Here is a 16,466-nt window from a genome sequence, read left to right as displayed (position 1 = left end):
GATAAGCTGAGGGGGGAAGCACGGGGTTTCAACCGGAAGTAGTCGGGTTTCTTGGACTTGAGACTTGTTCCCGAGAGAGGGAGAGAGAGAGAGAGAATCGAGTTGTGTCTCGATTCTCGCAGTTGGGTTGACTTTGGTAATTGGGTTTTATTGGTGAATGAGTCTTTCTCGTCCGTTCTAGGGAAAATTTCAAAAGTCGTATCGCGAATTATAATTCCGGAAAAATATGCTCGTTATGGATAATTGATAAAAATAATTTAATATCATCAAGGGGTTATTATCAAGCGATTTTAAAATTAGTTAATTCGGGAAGAGGGATTAATTGTTGGTAATTAATTGTTGAATTCTTGGAGAATGAAATAGGAGCTAAATGGTTGTATTAATCATGCTTGTAATAATTATATTTACGGAGAGAAATTTGTCCGGAGGAGAGCTCATCACTTGTTAAAATTCTCGGGTTCACTTTGATTAAAACGCTGCAATGCTTTCAACTTATTCACTTTGTTATCATAACTACGTATTCTCTCTTGGTTTAGAATTTATCAGGCATGGAAACTCTTTGAATTAAAGAGACAATTTACGCAATGTAGTTGTATGTCTCGACGTATCCAGTGTCTTGACAACGTGACGTTGCTTCCCGGCAACTCACGTCCTCTATACCTTCGAATTTGTTCAACTTTGAAACGTGTTACATTAACATCGGCCGCATCGTGATCCGAACGATGTAATTTGTTGGGAAACGACATCCTATGAAAGTCAAACCGCCACGTTTAGAATTTATTACGCGTAGAGTGAATCCATTGAAGAGTGATTTAGTGGCCATCATGAGCAACCCATTGATCGATCCTTGCTACCAAAATGATATCACTGTTGCAAAACGATCGTAAATCAATCATTTTCTTCTATGAATGATTCTAAAGTATTTGGGATGAGGACTTGTTTATTTTTGGCGAATTCTTTTGATTTCCGAGAAATCACGTAAGCTAATAACATTTCACAAATATAAAGAAGAATACACGAATCAATGTAATCGATTGAATATTACTTTCACTTTTTATCCAACAAAAAGTTTCAAAAGACATCTCCATCTTCTAGATTCATCTAAACTTAAATTAATTTGTAATCTGATAAATTAATCAATACTCTACATTCTATTACAAAAAAATAATCAATAATTTGTTAAACGCCTATAATAACTCAATGATATTATTTAAATTATTTCAAGAAAACCGTAACTTGTAAAACAATCAGAATACACATCTCTCGAAATTCGACGAGTTCCTCGACTTTCAAATTACCCATATTTATCGAAAATAATATCAATGATATACGGAGCGTACGGAAGGGAAAAAAGGCGGGAAATCGCAAGATATTTAAATATCACAGAAGAGAAAGATCAAAGATTATTCGAGACCACAAATTTAAAAAAAACTAATATCGTTCTACGTATCACATCCGCGAGAATTCCGTCGAACGACAACTCTGTCCGCTCATACGTTCGCAATCGGCCTGGAATCGCAGAGGCGTGTGTCGGCGGTTTTTGCCCGGCTTAACGACGCCGCTTTTTACATCCGGTCTGCGTGCAACTCGCGCACGTGCGGCATGCGACTCGCGATTTTACGAGGCGACGCGCCGCGACCACGTGGACGATAATTGGCGGCCGCCGCCTTCCTCCACGGTTAAATTGTATTAATAAGTGGCAAGATGGCGGCTTCAATTTTCTTCGACATGCGGCATGCGAGGTGACGAATAGGTTTGGCGCGTTGATTAAATTGCCCGCCACGGAAATTGTCGTCGAGAGGAATCGAGCTCGTCGGGGATCGATCGCCTCGACGATCGCCTTGAGGAATTCAACAGTCGATTCAGATTTGTGTCATTGGTTGAATAATGGTAATAGATTCTAGGTATTCTTTATCTATTCTTGGAATCGAGTAGTATTTATGGATATCGGGGATACGTTGGTGAAATTTTTGATTCGAGTACAGGGAAATTTAATTTATTCGTGAATGAATTTGTTTAACGTGTAAATTTTTAATATGGGAGTAAAATAATTTGTATGGAATATATTCGAATTTATTATTGATTTTTGTTGCTCCATTATTCTTTTTTTCTCTTTGCGATAACGTGCTTAACGTTCATTCTTCAAATTTCTCTTTTTTCGTAATAATATCGAATTTTATTGATGGTGGATCCCTCGTTTACCATCGTTAATCCTTAATTTCACCGGATACTCTTCTTAATTTGCAATTGAAATGAAAATTTCAGTGAAATTAAAATTAAGAATCAATATTGATGATCAAGGAACTTCATTTCGAACAAAATTGATCGAATTATTATCGTTATACAAATATAATTTCAGGAAAGGAGGAAAATTTAGAACATTAGATTAAAATGGGATAAATTGTACGATATAATTGTTCCTAGATTAACGAAGGAAATTATCAAAATAGGTTGCCATTTCGTTAATAATTCGATGAACTCTTGAAACGAAATTTGTTACTTAAAAATCAATTTAACGAAGCAGTAATTAAAATACAAAGATACGTATAAAATTCAATTTGCAAAATATCTTTTTTAAATTTTATATGAAATTTCCAGGAAATTTTTGATGTAAATACGGATTGTTAAATTTGCTTCAAAACGATAATTATTAAAATATTGAACGTCGTTGCACATAAAACAACACGATGAAATGATTAATATTGCAAGATTTAATACCATCAGAAACCTTATTACAATAATTTCCATAAATAATAAAAAAAAAATTAAAATCCTATTCCGTTATAATTACCATTATCATAATAAAACTTGCAAAAATTATTCTCTCATTAATTTCATAATTAATTTCAATTTTCTTTTCTCTTATAAATTCTTACTTTTCTTTTCTCTTATAAAATCTTCCTACACTACTCTTGTCGCAAAAACATTGGAAACATTAAGATCAAACCTCGTAAATAACAAACATACCATCTCCTGCGAAAAGAATCAATTTCAAGATCCATTCAAAACCTCTCCCCTCCTCCCCAAAAAAGCTTGAACCAAAGCCACGAAAAAGAGATCGAAGGAAAAGAGAAAGAGGGGGTGGTCTCCATATCAACCCAACATCCAGGCCAAGGGACTAATCTGGAGAAAGGAGTTTTAATCTCGAGCAACCCCTCGCCAGGTCTATATGGATTATAATTATTCTCGGGTGGCTTCGTTTTAGGGAACGCCTCGCGAACCCTTCGCCGCTTCGGGCGCCCGTCCCGCTACTCTCGTATAATTGGTATTTATGCCCGTGGCCGCGGCCTCGCCGTGATTTGTGGCTGAAACTCCGTTAATGAGACGCACGTGTCCGTTAATTAACCGAGCGGGACCTGGTGCGCCTACGGACCGAACGATCGGCCGGATTAGCCGCTTCTTTTCCACCTTCTTTCCTTTTTTTCTTTCCTTTTTCCTTTCTTTTTTTTTTTTTTTTCTTTCTTTTTCTTTTCCTCGTCGTCGTAGCGAGGAGGAAGTCGAGGAGTATCTCTGATCGCGCTAAGAATCTCGGCGCACGATTTTTTTCAATCATCGTCTACCGTTGCTTCGATCGTTAATCTTGTCGGCTCGGTGTTATTGGGTGGAAGGTGTTTGCTCGATGGGAGGGAAAGTTGGTAAGAAGGTCGAGGGAAATCAGGAAATGGACGAGTTGGGGGGATGAAGGATGTGTTTCGTCGTGGTTCGAGGCGATTTAACGATGACTTTTGACGATCTTTCTTTTTTTTTTCCTCTCTTTCTCTTGTGGATTGCGACAGATTGGAGATTGAATTATGCTGTTTAATGGTAATGTGAATGCGTATGTTGGATTTTTTTTTGTATAATAGGTTCGTTCTATAGATTTGTTCTTGCTGATAACAATTACCATGTGTTACGATTATCCGAAGATTAAGAATTTGGCGTTGTCAAATATATTTTCTCTACTTTGAAAATTGGTGATCTTGAGATAATAAATTCGAAAAAAAAAAAAAAATGATTTGAATATTTTAGAAATACTTGTACTCTTAAGAAATGCTTCGCTTCTTTCGTTTTCGACCACTTACCCATAAAAAAAAGAAGAAAGAACGAATCACTCAAAGAACCAGATTCTTTAACAATAACCCTGAAACGATCCATCTAGTAGAAGCTCTCTTCGGAAACACCCTCATATAAGAACATATAAGGGTGTGGCAGAACGGTCCATTGGCGAGGGAGTTAATAAAGAAATATACAAGGTGACCAACCTCCGCATTTAATATCAATTTGCCGTGGCCAGCTCTCTTCCATCCCTCCGTAAGAAGATGGCTGTCCCTTCACGGTGTCCCTTCACCGTGAAGGGCGAGACGATACCCCCGAGTTGAGGAGGGTGAGATCTCTCCTTCTCTCTTCCTCTCTCTCTCTCTCTCTCTCTCTCTCTCTCTAGGAAACGAGGGCCGGATGACGAAGAGGGTGGGCGTACGCCGAGTACCAGCGACGATAAGAAAATAAGGGAGGGCTGGGGAGGGTGGAGGGATGGTAAATGGCTGGGTATCGTAACGGTGGGAAAGAGGTGGTGAAACCGGCTACTATCCGGGAATTTCGTGGTGGTAGCCTGGCCAAGGGGCTGAAAAGAAAGTCACGAGGGAGCGGAACGCGCCGCGGAACTTCCTTCTCCGCCTCTCGGACCAAGTAATTGTTAAAACGCGTTCCGAAAGATGAGAGCTGCTGATTACTTTCCTACTTCTCACCCTCTGCCTCGCCTCCGAGTACGTCTCCGCGACTTCTTTCGCTCCTCATTTTTTCTCTCTCTCTCTTCCTCTGTCTTTCTTTTTCTGCTCCTCCTCCTCCTTCTCCTTCTCTTTCTCCTCCCGCTTTCTCTCTTTTCTTTACTTTTCTTTTTTTCCTTTTTCTTTCTTTCTTTCTTTTTTCTTTTCCTTTTTTTTTTTTTTTTTTTTTTTTTACGCCCGTTGTAAACGTCGCTCCATGAACGGCGCGGCGGACCCTTGGCTACACCGTCTCCACCGGTGGAAATCTAGCAAATTGACGGGGACCTTCCTTCTTGCCTCGCGAGAAGGAAATTAGTCGAGTAACGCGGAGTACTTGGACGATCCTCCTACAGTTAATTCGCCGTGATGCCGCTTTGTGGCTTGTGCCTCGTTTTATACTCCCCACTGGTAAATTTTATGCTGGATATAGAGAGGGTGATTAAGGATTTTTTCTCGCGCCGATCTTTCAAATTCGCGCGAGTGGAGGATTGTTTTCGTAGTTGACCTTATTTTCTTGATAAAACGACTCTTCGATAATTAATTAGTTCGAATAACGAACCAAGTATCGATCAACTGTAATTTGGAAAGTTACATTTGCGAAAGTTAATAATATTATTTGAATTGGAAAGCGTGAATATGGAATACAAATTCTCTCTATTAACGTAGAAGTTCGTATATATACATAACCTATAACTTTTCATCCGAAACAATAGAATAACTAAGCGATATTTTACCTTTACCCAATGTATTAATTAAACGCTAAATAAATCCATTAATCAAGAATAATTTTGAATTTTCAATTTCTAAATATTAATTCATCGAGAAACTTCGAACTTCCACTTCCATCGTATCCAATTCGCTTGATTCCTCGTCGAACTAGCCAAGGATCTCGAATCGGTCGAATCCTCTCGATTAACGAGCCTCCTCGACGCGAGGAATTAATTCACCGTCCACCCCCTTTGGCCCGCCCCAAAACCGACGGAAACATGAATTATGTTCGAAGAAGCGCGCAGCTGTCACCGTACAACCGCGATAATTGCGTTATTTGCATTTAAAGCGGAAAAAGCCCGGTAGGGAGGAACAGCTTCGAGCATCCTTTGACCGCTTCCCATCTTCGAGACATAGGCGTTTCCCGGCATGGCATCCCTTTGTGGCCGCGTCTGCCTCTTATTAAGGCTGACAGGCTGGCCGCGCGATTGCCAACTGCACGCTGCCACGTCAAAGTCTCTCTATCTCTCTCTCTCTCTCTCTGGAACTCCCTGTCTTCTCCCACTTGAGCAAGAAGTTTGAAAGTGTTTTGAAGAAGGAAAATTCTTTGACGAGGGAGATACAGAGTTATGTAATGATTTGATAAAAAATGTGCAGCATTCTTCGGAGGGATTTGACGATTTTACGAAAAAGGATGTAGTTTCTTTATTTTAGAAATAAAATTGGTTGTATTAAAATTTAATATTTCGTATAAATTAGGAAATTATTATTATTTCATGCATCTGAAATGACACAAATCTGGCTATGATTACGACCAACTCTAACACAAAGTCAAATTATCCCAAATAAATCCCAATTATTAAAATCAATCTTTCGAATTTCCTATATTTTTTTTTTTTTTTAAAAAACTCCACTCCAACTATTACTCCTCGTGGAATTCGAAATTCGCGCGACTGAGACAATTGTTATTGCTTGGAAATACTTTGTCTCTATGGTGGGATACGTGGCGTCTGTGAAAATTGCAGAATGGACGAGGAAACAGGCGAGAAGGTAATGGGGTAAGAGGGAATGTGGAATGAAGTGGACGAGGGACACGCGGATTGTATTTCGTCCCGCCATCGTGAAATAATGCACTTTTGGGGTGTGAAGATACGCGTGCAATCGTTGTAAGTGTGCCGACGTGATTGATGGGCCCGAATGTACAGGTGTAAATATTAATTTGAAGAAGGGACGGATGGGTTGGGGGAAGGGTGAAAATGGGGCGAAAATAAATAGCGGGAAAACGTGTAAATAGATGGTGATTGAATAACGGGGATGGAAGAAAAGGGTGTTCGAGTCGATATGATGAAAATGAAAATAGCATAGAATCTTTAATAATCAATCTAATAATGGAATAATGCGATGACAAGAGATGGAAATATAAAATTCGAAATATAAAATTTTCAAGCGAGATTATTAAAATAATTCGTTCTACTTCCAAATCTAGTCATTCTAATTTTTTCTTTTTAGAAGCAAAATTCATTTGCTTATATCTTTATATCTCATTTCATTCTCTCTCTAAAATCAAGGCAGAGAGAACGTTCAATATAATACCAAAATTAACAACCCAATACTTATACACAAATATAATTTAATCTTCGAAAACCAATCGAATTTTCATCAAACTTGTGATCATTTTTTCCCATCGATCTCATGAATTCATTATTTCTCTTCGATATACTTATACACATTACAGATCTCGTCGAGCACGCTAAGAAATAAAATTTCCAGAAACGAAAATTTCCGAGGGGATGAATAAAATCCAAACATTGGAACTCGGCGCAATAACACGGAAGAAGTTTTCCACGGAACTTGGCCGATGTAAGTTCCGGTTTGGAATCGAATCGACCACCGGTGTAAATATTAATACCGCCCAAGTTCCAACAAGCGCGTAACAAGCGTACGAGCACGAAGCCTTCGCCCTGGAAAAATGTTTTGCCTCCGCTCGGAAAACTCGGAGCTGTAACGATACACCGCATTCGCGACCCGGCCTGCTACGTTTTGTTTCCATAACCGGTGGAATAACACACCAACCGCTTATCTTCGAAACAGCTATCGACCGCGAAAAGAAAGTTACGTTACGCGTTCTGCACCAGTTCAACAGACGGAGGTCCCAGTTTTTTCAATATCTACCATCCCGCGAAAGAATCGCGGAACGTTTGCTCGGATCTTTTTTTTTTTTTTTTTTTTCTATTCTTTCTCTACTATTTTTTCTCTCTCTCTCTCTCTCTCTCTCTCTCTCTCTCTCTCTCTCTCTCTGTCTCCTGTTTTTCAACGACAGCCACGGTATGATTAACGACAGCATAATGTTCCGAGGAACAAAAGTGAACTCGCAGCCTTTTACTGCGGGAGAGAAACACGCCGGATGCACGAAAGACGGACAACTTCTGTACCCGTGGCTTTGTTTCTCGTCAACTTTTACCGGAGTTATGGACTTGGTCTTTCTGTATAATGTGTACACGGGGTGACTGGGTTTAAATGTGTCGTCGTTAATATTTTGCGTCGGGAATATCGGAGGAAGGGGGGTACTATTTTTTTTATATTTGCAAGGATTTGTTTTTAAGAGAAATTAAGATAAAATTTTTAAGACGAGGTGATGATATTCTTTAAGGTGATCTTGAGACGCAGTCGAAAGATATTTATAGTTGGAAATATTTTATTATTACAAATCGAGTTTCGAGAAATTCCAACTTATCAAACAGGTTAAAAATTTCTGAAGATCGAGTTACTCTAGGAAATAATATATCTCACTGTCAAGTGTTCTTTATAGCGTCGAAGAATAAAATTTCGTGTGTGATGTTTCTCCCAGATATAAAGCAGAAAAGTTCTTTTTTTCTTCTTCTTCTTCTTCTTCTTCTTTTTTTCGAAACAGTATACTCGTCTACTTGGGCTTCGACCTCCTTGTGATTCTCCAAGGCTACGACTCCTCCACGAGTCCGTGACGTAATTGATTTTGCGACCGGTGTCTTTCGACTGACCGAAACGACCAAGCTTAATGGCCGGACGTTTCGTCCTTCTCTTTTACGGGACCACGTATCCGACGAGCCGCCGCCATTACGCCTGCTGGCGAACTTTCCCCGACATGGAATGCGACAGTAAAGAAAATACGCCTCGTACGGGCTTTTACCGGCCACCGGGATACAGGCCATTCGTGAAGTTTTGCTAAAAAATTCTCGATGGTTTTCTAGAGCAGCGGATACGTTTATGTTGCTTGATAAAAGTAGGATACGGTGTTTTCTAACGGAGCGGAAAATTAATTTTTAACATCGCAAGAACGATAATAAATATCACTCCGAGCAATATTCTCGTATTTCTCGCGAGAGAAAATCATCACCGTATCTTAACCAAAACCCACTTGTACGATCAATCTAACCAATTATTTTCACCGTTGGCATTAAGCGTATAATCCTATAATCCAGAAAGTACAATTCAAGATTCATGTTATAAAATATATCATCGCCGTGTCTTCACTTTTTATCCCATAGGACAATCTACTGCTACCACGTAACAGTAACATCAACACCGTTGCTTATATTCGATGCGGGTCCAGTTGCGAGACGCGGTGGAAAACTATATTTCACGCTTGCCACCACACGACGCCATAGCGGCGCGGCTATCGCCTCTAAGAGGATGCAGCGGAGGCTAGACATGCGTCTCGTATCGGGTTATGGACCTGTAAATACATCGGGCGTGTTTACACGACCATAACCACGGCCGTCTTGTAAATAAGTTAACCCAGGGTCGCTAGCTGCTTTTACGAGGACAACGACAAAGTACCGATATAACTTGGCCCAATGTTCGCCGCCATGGTCAATCACAGCCTTGCTTTATTCGTAACTGATCTTAACCCTTCTCGAGCGGCATGCTATATCACGGTTAACTTGCACACGACGCGAGTATACGTGTAAGCGCGAGGATGTGAATCGATTGGAGGCGAGCAGACGTTTACGTCTTTCGTGAAATACGGAAAACTTTCGTCGTTTCTTGGCTGATTTCGCTGTGTTAAAGGGAGGGTAATTTCTGAATTTAGAAATTAAAGGTTACGAAGGTTTTTATCTTGTGATTTTTTTTCTATGAATACGTATGATTAATTAAGAAAGAATCTGGTCAGAGAGTGTACAATTTGAGTGTAAAATTTTATAGATGTATGTGGTGAAATATCGTGGTAATATTTTCAAAACGAATCAGAATTTTTTTATTCCAAAATAATTTAGAAATGGAAACGTATAATAACGTTTATACAGAGACAATATAACTCCATTGAGTTATAATTCTTAATCTCTTTTCAAAGGCGTTTCTTTTTTTATTAACACCAAAGATATATCAATTATCGAAATATCGATCTTAAACATGTCAGTTCTACAAGTTTCTAATGCAAAATTAAAAAATTGTGTAGTATTCTACAAAAATTATCTATCTTTTTACAATTTTACTTTCGACTTGTGGAATTTTGAACGAGATTTAAATCTTTCCCTTTCACGATTTTCCACCACAAAATTCAAACCCTCCTTCGCAGCGTTTCGATTCGAGATCGAAATCGGCGATATCTCCGGCAATAATTAGAATTTCGCATTTCAGACAATCGATTCACAACGCTATCCTCGCGGATCCTCGTGTTCGTGGGCGCAGCTGTCGCATGCTCGCGCGAACACATCGAATCTCTTACTAATAACTCGAATGGAAATTGGCCCGGGGCGCTTCGAGATATCCGGCCACGGTTTCCGTGTCCCCTTTCTCAATTACGCGTCTTCGAGATGTTACCACTCGCTGCAAGCGTAGCGGAATGAGGGGGCCATACCGATTCCGTGGAGGATTACAAGCATGCAAATTGCCGCGCGAGTTGTCGGCGGCGAACTACTCCGTCGAAGCATTCGTGATCAGGGTTGAAGTTTCTTCTCTTTCCCCCTCCCTCTCGTGATTTTTGAAAGTAGACGCGATTGTACCCCCTCTTTCTCGATCCACCAGTCTGGATAAATGCCGAATAAACGTTGGATCGATCATACGTTTGGAAATTTTAAATCATCCAATCAAATCGCGAATGTGTACTTTTAAATCGCTGTGTAATGATTTATTTAACTATAAATTTTCTTGTCTACTTTATTTCGTGTTCGTGTGAAAATTGATATTGATATTTTGATTTCATTGTTAGATTAAATTACACGATTGAATTTGTAGATTTCAAGAAAGAATTATTACTTGTTTTCTTTTTTATTACTTCTTTTATTCTGAAATCACATCTACTATTATATTCAAACTTTAATTCATCATTTGCAATCCCTCCCCAATAATTTCCAAAAAAAAAAAAATATTTTTTAGACAATTTCAACTTTATTCACCTCAAGATATTATAAACAAATTCTTGAATACGTGAGAAGCAGAATAAAAAATCGAAAGAGTATCGATGTTAATCCACGAGATCTATCCTCATAATACACTAATTCCAACGCGAATATTCTCAGAATTAAACAACGATCAATCATCCCCCAAGATTCTCCTCCCCAAGAGCATCGAACAAGATCGGAATCGAGGTGAAAAAAACAATTGCTCCTTTACACCCTCGCCCCTGGCACGCGTTTCTCTCGACATTAAAGACACGCAAACGAGCCTGCTCGACGTCGACTTCCGACGACTTCGTCGACAAGCCGTATCTGCTTATTCATCGTCCGCGTAACAGGGTGGCCCTCCCCTCCCCTCCCCTCTCCTTGCCACGAACAAAGAGCGAAGAAACGAATTGGCAGGCGGTTCCAACAGTGACTTTCGCTATTTCACGAAAGAGGAAGAGGAGGAGGAGGAGGAAGAAGAAGAAGAAGGAGATGCACCCTCCTCGAAAGCCGGAGGAAGCTCGGTCGATGAAGAGAGAGAGGGGAGGGGAGGGTGAGATGGGAAAGGATGAGTGGAAGATGGTGGTTAGGATGATGGTAGAGCGATCGTTGTACTATCTCCGGTGAACAAAGCCGGAGCTCTAACCCCCTCCCGCGTTGCCGGATGCTTGAGCGAGGGTGAGTCGCAGGACTCACTTCCGGTTTATCCTTCGTCATGGTTCAGCCAACGCTGTAAATCGATCCGTACACCCGGTCGAAAATTGTGTTTGTCTCGCTGAAAGAAATACCTTCGCGAAGGAAGGGGGGGGGAGGGATGTTTGTGCAGGGGTGGTCGAGGGTGGGGGAAGGTAATTTGGATTTTAATTAAATTGCTACGGTGATTTCGGTGGTTGCTTAAGCAGGTTTGTCTCGGGGCAGATAGCGGATATGAATCCGCGAAATGAGTTTGGACGAGTTTCTGCCGGGTATATCTTCGAGAAGATTACGACTCGACATATCATATATATGATAATCGATGAATTCGTTTATATTTTTATCATTTTCTGATGAAAATCGAAATTTTCGAAAATCGTCTCTCCGATTCTGGTTGCTGAATTATTTATATTTCGTTGATTTTGGTTGTTATTAATTAATTGCGTGTATTCGATTACTCTCGTACAAATTTTAATATTCTTTAAAAATTTAACAATAAATTGTTGTTCGAAGATGATGATAGGATTAAAACAGAAAGTAATTTTATTCCTTGTGTGTATAACTTGCAATTACGTATGATCTGTCATAGCATAGACTATCTCTAACGCAATCTGAGAGGTGTCTGATAACACTAATCTCTGTCGATGACCCACATGATGAGTCGTCAGCTAATAGGGAAGATAATACAGCATGACTCACTTGATGGCAATGCGCTCGTGTTATTACATACAAGCGACATATCATTATTGCGAAAGATATTTAAGAACGTACGTCGTATTACATCATATCGTTTTTATATAAATATCACTTATATATGTTTAATCCTGTACTTAATAAATAATTGATATCATCCTATCATTTTCCAACATCGTATTACTCACAAAAAAAAAATATTTTCCCCTCTCCAAATTAAATTCTTCTCCTCCATACCATATGGAAGAAAAACAAAATACGCCGGTCGAAAACACTTTCCAAAACGAGATCAACACCGATGCTTCTTTTCATACCTTTTCCTCGAAATCGATTCGTCACGAAAGTCGCGGCAAAGCGGAGTTCGCGCGAGTAATCAAGAGCAGCGGCGAGGAGTCGTCCACAGATTCGATGAATCAGCGGGACAACAAAAGCGACGACGAGCTACTACTAGGAGGGCAAAAAAGCGAAGGAGGTGGAGGAGGAGGAGGAGGAGGGAAAAAGAGGGCAGTGGACTCGGCCAGGGGGGTAGTCAATTTCCATCGACCCCCCGCCGCCACGAAAAATGAACAGAGTCCGGCGCTGAGTTCCCTCTGCTGATTATTTCGCTTTTTTGCCGCGTCGTGGCGTCGCGTCGCCGAGAAAAATGGCGCGATCGAGGAATGCGGTTTTTCGTTCCCCCCGACGACAGTCGAACAATTCGTTTCGCCCCTCCACGCAAAATCGCGTGCCAGATCGGGGATAATCGCCTCCCTCGAAATACCATCCACTGATGGAACGGTTCTGAATTTTATTTGTATTTTAACTTTATTTCTTTATTATTACGATGCCTCGATCGAGGAAGAGAGGATTGATGACGATCTTCCGGGATTACTTTCCAAGGAGAAGGAAGAGATGCAAAACTCGACGGGGGTGATCTGGATTTTTTATGGAGATGACGGACAAGATAGAATAGAAAGTGGGGTTGCTTGGATCGGGAAGGGACTCGATAATAAATTGACATGTCGAGCGAGCTTTTCTCCGCCCATTATTCAAACTGCCGAAATGATAAAATTATAAAATAGTAAATTAATAAATTCTTATAATATAAATTGTCATTATATATGATAATAATTCAAAATTCGTTCGAATCTCGAATAGAAAAATAATTCCCTTGTTCCAGAGGAGAGGATCGAATCTCAGGCCGAGTATAATAAAGATCCTCGACTAACGAGCGGTCGTACGATCGTCCAAAAATCTCGCTTGTTTATCAAGTCCAGCTATGGGGAAACGATCGAAGTTCCACCAAGCGGCGCGTAGTTCGACGGCAGTAAAACGATGATATACGAAACACGGGGAAAGAAGGAGAGGGAAGCACGAGAGAAGGAGAAAGAGGAGGAGGAGAAAAAAAATACGTCGGAAGTTTTCCAAGTCCGCGACGAAGATCGTATAATAAAACAATCGTATTCCGGGCCAGCGGAGCGAGAAGCAATAAGGGCGCACGAGAAGTCCGAGAATATTCTTCAAAACAATATTTCGAGCGATCGTCCAGAAGGGGGATGATAGTCGTCCGCTAAAAGTGTATCGACGAACGACGTTTCCTCGACGCAGCCTCGACCGTTTATGGATTTTCGATGCCGTCGACTCTGAAAAGTCGGCTACCCGACCGACCATCACCGCCGCTTTCACGTTTGCTCGAGTATGCGTGTGCGTGCGTGTGTGCGCGCGTGTGTAGGGGTGGGTGTCCGTAAAAAGTTCCCTTTCATGGACCGTAGGCACCCCTTTTACTCGAAGCTTTTCGCCATTGGATACGCGCGTAAACCTCCTTCGAGGAGTTTCCTGTTTCTTCTTGAGGAGGGACTCTTAAGGCTCGTGGGACGTCGAACCTCGTTGAATGGGAATGTTTGATCGTGGGGAGATTATGGGTTGATGTTTCTTGATTATGGGCCTGGCTTCCTGCACCGGCTCTATACCGTGTGTGGTGTTCTTTTTACTGGCCGTTTTTCTTCTGGATTATTCGCTCCGCGTTTTCCAAGGCCCCGGCTAATGGAAATTTGTTTATGGGGGGATAAAAGGGGTGGATTCAAGAGGTATTTTCGTCCGATATTGAAATATTATTCCATCTTAATTTTAACACCAGTTCTCCGTGGATCATCAGATATTGAAGAAAAATTGAAACGTGACGAGACAATAGAACGCCCCGATCAAATTCAATCTTAAATTCATTCGACTCATCATCGTAAATAAACTCCTTTTGATTCTCTAGCCCGAAAATATCGAAACGTGACAACATAATGGCGACCCAGGATCAACATAAATAATAAATTAATCTCTAAACCATCCATTTCTTCTTCAATCATTCTTTCTTTCGTTTCTTCGAATCCGAACAACAGGATGGACAGCAAAAGCAAATCTTCGCCAGGAGAAGAGAGCTTATTCCCCCAACCAATGAACTAATATTCCATAAATGATTTTTCGCCTGTGAATCCCGAGATCGAATTGAACTATCGTGTTCCGCTTTCGAACGATAAGTCTCATGACAGTATAATGGCGACGTGATCATATAATAGGCGATGATGAGTACACAGCGGGGAGCGTCTCGTTCACGTGAACCGAGGAAGTCTGTACTTAATCGGCACGATGATGCCAATCACGTCTGAGCATCCCGCATTCCTCATCGAAACGAGCACATGCACAGAAACATCGATTTATCAATGATTTCTTCTCGAGGCGATAGGGTTATAAAAGCTCGAAAATTTCCATGCAAACGTTTGACGAAGATCGATAAGGCACGAGTTATATGTTGAATAGTTTCTTGAATAATTGAGATATCAAAGAACGTTCCTCCATTTCCGGTGTGTTCTTAGGTACTGATAGAGCAGAGGAGGATTTTGAGAGATAATTTTGAGAATGTTTTCTTCGTTTTTGCTTTCCGTTTACCGATTTATAATTAAGTATCTTTATGTTTATTCATTTATTTTTTTAAATTCGTCTATTATTCGATTTTAAGAAATATTCTGAATTACTGATACTTCAACCAAGTTCGACCAACATTATCAAGAGAACCCAACGATCGCAAGAAGAAAATTTTCGAATTCGAATTCGATATTTCTTAACCTTGCCTAGGATATTAAGGGTGAGCCATGGTCAAGCTTACCAGGCTACCGACCGCACCTCTCTGTAAACGGTGAGAAAACGTATTTCAATCAAAGTTTCGAACGGGGTAATCCCCGCAGCAGGAATAAGGATCAAAGATCGACCATAAGCCTCTCCCGTCGTTGAATAACCTCTTTGCCTGGGCGTTCCTCCTTGAAAATCGGCCAACCAACGTTTCTCATCCGCAGATCGCTCAATCTGTGGATACTGTTAACTGGAATCTTGTTACAGTGTTTAGCCAAAGATCTCTCTTTTCGGCGGGCTTGGTTCAGCTTGGACTGGAGATGGGCCAGATGAAGGTGAGATTACAGGCAGCGTTTTGGGACGTATCCAATGCAAATTTGTCGAGGATCGCAGGGGGTTTAGGATCGCAGTTTTTAAATTACAGGGGGGTTAAGGGGATCGCGTGGTTTCGTATGCATGGAAGCTTCGGTGGCTAATTGTGGGGATTTCGTAAGCTCGACGAACGAACCAAGTTTCGACGAGTGCGTTCGTTGGATTTTTGGGCCAGCGCACGTTCGAAACTTTCGTTGCCTCTTGGACCTCCACTTTGTAACAAGGAAGATAACCATATTTCGAAATTGGATCCTCTTTTTGAAATTCCATGATCCTTGGTAATCCTACCTTCGATTCCCAAATAGAGGATTTTCTGGGGAATTTCTGGGCAGAGATTTGCCGAGCTTCGTCATTGTTTACATTCAAAGTTCGTTTCGTTAAGTGTTCCACTTTCAACCGTGGATTATTTTAATAATAATCCCCCTTGTATTAATGTAGAAACAGATTTTTACAGATTACAGAGACGCGTGAAAGTTAATCCGAGAGCAATTGAAACAATCAATTCAAAGACTATACTGAACTAAACGATCTTTTCAGATTTGTCGAAGTATTTTGAAGAGAGAAAATATTCCAAATACTGAAAAAAGAAAGAGAAAAGAAAGGAAACCTCTTAATCTACTTAATTTATTTATCTTTGCGGCCAGCAACTTTTTCTCAACCCCTTTGATCTCGTGCACGGCAAAATTCAGAAAATACGATACGGAAATTTAACGTAGGAGATATCACGTTGATGCGTTTTCGTGAGGCGGCGAAAAAGCCAAGATAGGAGAAAGAAACAGAAGACAGAGATTCGATTTCAGAA

General features: G+C 40.6%; 1 protein-coding gene across 3 annotated transcripts in view; it reads right to left on the bottom strand.

The window, feature by feature from the left end:
- LOC122718568 (protein slit) overlaps positions 1 to 16,466 on the bottom strand; it is a 475,302-nt gene that overhangs the window by 356,404 nt on the left and 102,432 nt on the right. The gene's annotated exons all lie outside the window — the stretch shown is intronic.

Source organism: Apis laboriosa, unplaced genomic scaffold (genome assembly GCF_014066325.1).
Source record: "Apis laboriosa isolate Shangri-la unplaced genomic scaffold, ASM1406632v1 scaffold64_cov150, whole genome shotgun sequence".
Taxonomy (NCBI): domain Eukaryota; kingdom Metazoa; phylum Arthropoda; class Insecta; order Hymenoptera; family Apidae; genus Apis; species Apis laboriosa.
This window is presented reverse-complemented; position numbering and strand designations above follow the sequence as displayed.